The 6,272-nt window shown below is 55.4% G+C and overlaps 1 pseudogene; it reads left to right on the top strand.

Moving 5' to 3' along the window:
• Nucleotides 1-493, top strand: part of LOC123061053 (uncharacterized isomerase BH0283-like) — a 2,460-nt pseudogene extending 1,967 nt beyond the window's left edge.
• Nucleotides 494-6,272: the final 5,779 nt, after the last annotated feature.

Below are 6,272 nucleotides of genomic sequence, written 5' to 3'. Positions count from 1 at the left end.
TTTTTCTGTTCATTTCATCATCAGGTATCTCCAAGGAGCGGGACACTATACCTGGAGCTGGATATTGCGAATCGGCGAGTGCGGATTCAGGGAGAAGCCGTCACTGTCATGGCTGGGACACTCTTCGCCTAGCTAGCATATTGACAGTTCATGGACTTGCACTATGAACTTGGGAGAAATAAATATATTTGCTGCTATGTACTGGTCTAACAATCGATGGACCAGTTTATGGGAATAAACATGGATTATCTGAACAATATGGCAAAACAAGCTGCAGCCGCATTGTAGCACGTGCGAATCAATCTGCTACTCCTCAACCTTAGTTCAAAACACTTATCTCTACTCTCTATCTCTATGTAATATTAAAGGGAAGATTATTTCTCCACTAATTTTTGTCATCTGGTCAGAATAAGCACACAAGCACTAACCAGCTCATCTAACCAAGCTAATGAATTCTTTAGATGTCTCCCAGTGTTAATGTATTTTACAACTCGATGCTTAGTCCTAAACAAACACAACATGTATCATGTTGAGTTGTAATTTGTGTTGCATGTATTACGTGTTGTGACCCATCTCCTAGTTGTGTATAGTTGAGGTTGAGGTCTACCCTACACTTATATATACGTGTACCAGCACCTCATCAATACAACAATTATTGTATTGGCAAAACATCTCTTTACATAGTATCTATCGCAAGTCGATCCTAACCCTAGTCTAGCCGCCGCCGCCGCTCCTCCATCGCGCCGCCGCTCCCTCCACCCGCCGCCGCCGCCGGTTCTCTCCGGCCGTCGCCGCTGGTCCTTGCCGCTGCCGCGTCCTATCCTCTATGCGCCGCCGCCGCCGTAGGTCCTTGCCGCCGTCGCACCCAGTCGCTGCCGCCTCTAGCCGCCGCGGCTGCACCCAGCCACCGCTGCCGCCTCTAGCCGCCGCCGCTAGTCCGTGCCGTCGCCGCCGCTCATCCCCACGCGCGCCACCGCTCCTCCCTGGCCGCCGTCGTGCCTCCTCCCCTAGACGCCGTCACCGCCACTGCGATGTCTCCTGCCGCTTCATCTCTCTTCGGCTACATGTCCGCAGACGCACCGGCTCCCTTCACCTACATGCAGCCGGCCCCGCCAATGACCGGCGGCCATGCTCCGCCCGCCCCGTCGATGGATCATCCGGGCTACTTCACCACCTGTGGTGGTCCCGCTCCACCAGCCACGCCGACCCAGCCGCGTCCTACCGCACCCGCCGAGTGTTACCCGTTGCCGCCACCCGCGCTCCCCGGCAGTTGCTGCAAGGAGGAGGGGGCCGACACAACTGGCGTGGCGGCCGCCGTCGCCGCCTGCAGCGGCAGCCGACCCCGGGCGCCAGGGGGGGACTACCAGCAGGCTCTTCCCGCGGGCCGCCACGCCAGGGGGAGGAAATGCTACAGTTAGCGCTCAATCAACCAAACTATCATGTCAATTTCCATTTTTCTGTTCATTTCATCATCAGGTATCTCCAAGGAGCGGGACACTATACCTGGAGCTGGATGTTGCGAATCGGCGAGTGCGGATTCAGGGAGAAGCCGTCACTGTCATGGCTGGGACACTCTTCGCCTAGCTAGCATATTGACAGTTCATGGACTTGCACTATGAACTTGGGAGAAATAAATATATTTGCTGCTATGTACTGGTCTAACAATCGATGGACCAGTTTATGGGAATAAACATGGATTATCTGAACAATATTAGGCAAAACAAGCTGCAGCCGCATTGTAGCACGTGCGAATCAATCTGCTACTCCTCAACCTTAGTTCAAAACACTTATCTCTACTCTCTATCTCTATGTAATATTAAAGGGAAGATTATTTCTCCACTAATTTTTGTCATCTGGTCAGAATAAGCACACAAGCACTAACCAGCTCATCTAACCAAGCTAATGAATTCTTTAGATGTCTCCCAGTGTTAATGTATTTTACAACTCGATGCTTAGTCCTAAACAAACACAACATGTATCATGTTGAGTTGTAATTTGTGTTGCATGTATTACGTGTTGTGACCCATCTCCTAGTTGTGTATAGTTGAGGTTGAGGTCTACCCTACACTTATATATACGTGTACCAGCACCTCATCAATACAACAATTATTGTATTGGCAAAACATCTCTCTACATGGTATCTATCGCAAGTCGATCCTAACCCTAGTCTAGCCGCCGCCGCCGCTCCCTCCACCCGCCGCCGCCGCCGGTTCTCTCCGGCCGCCGCCGCTGGTCCTTGCCGCTGCCGCGTCCTATCCTCTATGTGCCGCCGCCGCCGTAGGTCCTTGCCGCCATCGCCGCCGTCGCACCCAGTCGCTGCCGCCTCTAGCCGCCGCGGCCGCACCCAGCCATCGCTGCCGCCTCTAGCCGCCGCCGCTAGTCTGTGCCGTCGCCGCCGCTCATCCCCACGCGCGCCGCCGCTCCTCCCTGGCCGCCGTCGTGCCTCCTCCCCTAGACGCCGTCACCGCCACTTCGATGTCTCCTGCCGCTTCATCTCTCTTCGGCTACATGTCCGCAGACGCACCGGCTCCCTTCACCTACATGCAGCCGGCCCCGCCAATGACCGGCGGCCATGCTCCGCCCGCCCCGTCGATGGATCATCCGGGCTACTTCACCACCTGTGGTGGTCCCGCTCCACCAGCCACGCCGACCCAGCCGCGTCCTACCGCACCCGCCGGGTGTTACCCGTTGCCGCCACCCGCGCCTCCCCGGCAGTTGCTGCAAGGAGGAGGGGGCCGACGCAATTGGCGTGGCGGCCGCCGTCGCCGCCTGCCGCGGCAGCCGACCCCGGGCGCCAGGGGGGGCTACCAGCAGGCTCTTCCCGCGAGCCGCCACGCCAGGGAGAGGAAATGCTACAGTTAGCGCTCAATCAACCAAACTATCATGTCAATTTCCATTTTTCTGTTCATTTCATCATCAGGTATCTCCAAGGAGCGGGACACTATACCTGGAGCTGGATGTTGCGAATCGGCGAGTGCGGATTCAGGGAGAAGCCGTCACTGTCATGGCTCGGACACTTCGCCTAGCTAGCATATTGACAGTTCATGGACTTGCACTATGAACTTGGGAGAAATAAATATATTTGCTGCTATGTACTGGTCTAACAATCGATGGACCAGTTTATGGGAATAAACATGGATTATCTGAACAATATTAGGCAAAACAAGCTGCAGCCGCATTGTAGCACGTGCGAATCAATCTGCTACTCCTCAACCTTAGTTCAAAACACTTATCTCTACACTCTATCTCTATGTAATATTAAAGGGAAGATTATTTCTCCACTAATTTTTGTCATCTGGTCAGAATAAGCCCACAAGCACTAACCAGCTCATCTAACCAAGCTAACGAATTCTTTAGATGTCTCCCAGTGTTAATGTATTTTACAACTCGATGCTTAGTCCTAAACAAACACAACATGTATCATGTTGAGTTGTAATTTGTGTTGCATGTATTACGTGTTGTGACCCATCTCCTAGTTGTGTATAGTTGAGGTTGAGGTCTACCCTACACTTATATATACGTGTACCAGCACCTCATCAATACAACAATTATTGTATTGGCAAAACATCTCTCTACATGGTATCTATCGCAAGTCGATCCTAACCCTAGTCTAGCCGTCGCCGCCGCTCCTCCATCGCGCCGCCGTCGCTCCCTCCACCCGCCGCCGCCGCCGGTTCTCTCCGGCCGCCGCCGCTGGTCCTTGCCGCTGCCGCGTCCTATCCTCTATGCGCCGCCGCCGCCGTAGGTCCTTGCCGCCATCGCCGCTGTCGCACCCACTCACTGCCGCCTCTAGCCGCCGCGGCCGCACCCAGCCACCGCTGCCGCCTCTAGCCGCCGCCGCTAGTCCGTGCCGTCGCCGCTGCTCATCCCCACGCGCGTCGCCGCTCCTCCCTGGCCGTCGTCGTGCCTCCTCCCCTAGACGCCGTCACCGCCACTGCGATGTCTCCTGCCGCTTCATATCTCTTCAGCTACATGTCCGCAGACGCACCGGCTCCCTTCACCTACATGCAGCCGGCCCCGCCAATGACCGGCGGCCATGCTCCGCCCGCCCCGTCGATGGATCATCCGGGCTACTTCACCACCTGTGGTGGTCCCGCTCCACCAGCCACGCCGACCCAGCCGCGTCCTACCGCACCCGCCGGGTGTTACCTGTTGCCGCCACCCGCGCCTCCCCGGCAGTTGCTGCAAGGAGGAGGGGGCCGACGCAACTGGCGTGGCGGCCGCCGTCACCGCCTGCAGCGGCAGCCGACCCCGGGCACCAGGGGGGGGGGGACTACCAGCAGGCTCTTCCCGCGGGCCATCAAGGGTTCATCGGCGCGCCTTAGCAGTCGACCGACGCCGGCTACAGCGCCCTCCTTGCGCCGCTGCCCCTCGGTGGTTATGGCCCGTCCGCCCCGGCGCCGCCCTACGGGGGCCTTCCGCCATCGCCGGTACCTGTGCCATGGGATCCCACCCTCTTCGCCACGCAGCACTCCGCGCCGTCGCCGAGTAGCTCTGTCGGTGGAGGCGACTGGTACATGGACTCAGGTGCTACTGCGCACATGATAGCTCATCCCGGTAACCTAACCTCCTCCACTCCCGTTCACACACCCACTCGTATCACCGTCGGCAACGGCTCCTCCTTACCTATTACTCATCGGTAGCACTAGTTTTCCCTCCACTTCCACACCCATCACTATGTCTAATGTTCTTGTTTCACCTGAATTAGTCACGAACCTAGTTTCCGTTCGTCGTCTTACTCGTGAGAACCCACTTACTGTCGAATTTGAAGGTGTTGCCTTTTCTGTGAAAGACGCCCGTAACCGGATGGTCCTTCATCGATGTGACAGTCCCGATGAGCTTTACCCCGTGCACGCCGGCGCCTCCACCTCCACACCCGTCGCCCTTGCCGCCGACGTTGACCTTTGACACGCTCGCTTGGGTCACCCCAACCACACCGTTTTACGTCAGATTCTTAGGCAAGTACGTTCGTCTCCCTTTAGTGCGTCTTCTTCAGTTTCCACTTTTCTGTTTCAATTACTTCATAGTGATGTCTGGACATCTCCCGTTGCGAGTAACATGGGCTGTCTATACTACTTGGTGATTTTAGATGATTATTCTCATTATGTGTGGAATTTTCCCCTTCGTCGTAAATCCGATGCTTTAGCCACACTCACCGCCTTTTATTCCTATGTCACCACCCAGTTCGGTCGCCCCATACTCGCACTCCAGATGGATAACGGAAAAGAGTTTGACAACGTCGCTCTCCGCACGCTTCTCGCCTCTCACGGCACCATCTTTCGTCTGACTTGTCCATACACTTCACAGCAGAACGGCCGTGCCGAGCGCATTCTCCGCACTCTTAATGACTGCCTTCGCATGTTACTCTTTCACTCTAACGTGCCCGCTCGGTTTTGGCCCGATGCTCTCGCCACCGCCACTCTCTTAGTTAACATTCGTCTGTGTCTCGCTCGGGGGAACTACGCCCCTCACCACCTTCTCTTCGGCACACCACTGTCCTATGATGGTCTCCGCATCTTCGGGTGTCTTTGTTATCCAAGCACCGCGTCCACCACGCCTCACAAGCTCGCACCACGATCCGTCCCGTGCGTCTTCCTTGGCTACCCTCCTAACACCAAAGGTTACCGGTGCTATGATCCTGTCACTTATCGTGTGTACACCTCGAGGCACGTGTACTTTGTCGAGACGGTGTTCCCTTTTGTCGGTGTCAAAATCAGCGGATCTCGGGTAGGGGGTCCCGAACTGTGCGTCTAAGGCAGATGGTAACAGGAGGCAGGGGACACGATGTTTTACCCAAGTTCGGGCCCTCTTTATGGTGGTAATACCCTACGTCCTGCTTGATTGATCTTGATGATATGAGTATTACAAGAGTTGATCTACCACAAGATCGTAGAGGCTAAACCCTAAAAGCTAGCCTATGGTATGATTGTTGTTGTCCTACGGACTAAACCCTCCGGTTTATATAGACACCGGAGGGGGCTAGGGTTACATAAAGTCGGTTACAAGGGAGGAGATCTACACATCCGTATTGCCAAGCTTGCCTTCCATGCCAAGGAAAGTCCCATCCAGACACGGGACACAGTCTTCAATCTTGTATCTTCATAGTTCAACAGTCCGACCAAAGGATATAGTCCGGCTGTCCGGAGACCCCGTAATCCAGGACTCCCTCAGTAGCCCCCGAACCAGGCTTCAATGACGATGAATCCAGCGCGCAGAATGTCTTCGGCATTGCAAGGCGGATTCTTCTCCAAATTCTGAATATCTGCTGAGTT

The sequence above is a fragment of the Triticum aestivum genome, chromosome 3A (assembly GCF_018294505.1).
Source record: "Triticum aestivum cultivar Chinese Spring chromosome 3A, IWGSC CS RefSeq v2.1, whole genome shotgun sequence".
Lineage (NCBI taxonomy): Eukaryota > Viridiplantae > Streptophyta > Magnoliopsida > Poales > Poaceae > Triticum > Triticum aestivum.
Note: the sequence above shows the minus strand (reverse complement) of the source record. Positions and strands in the feature narration are given on the sequence as shown.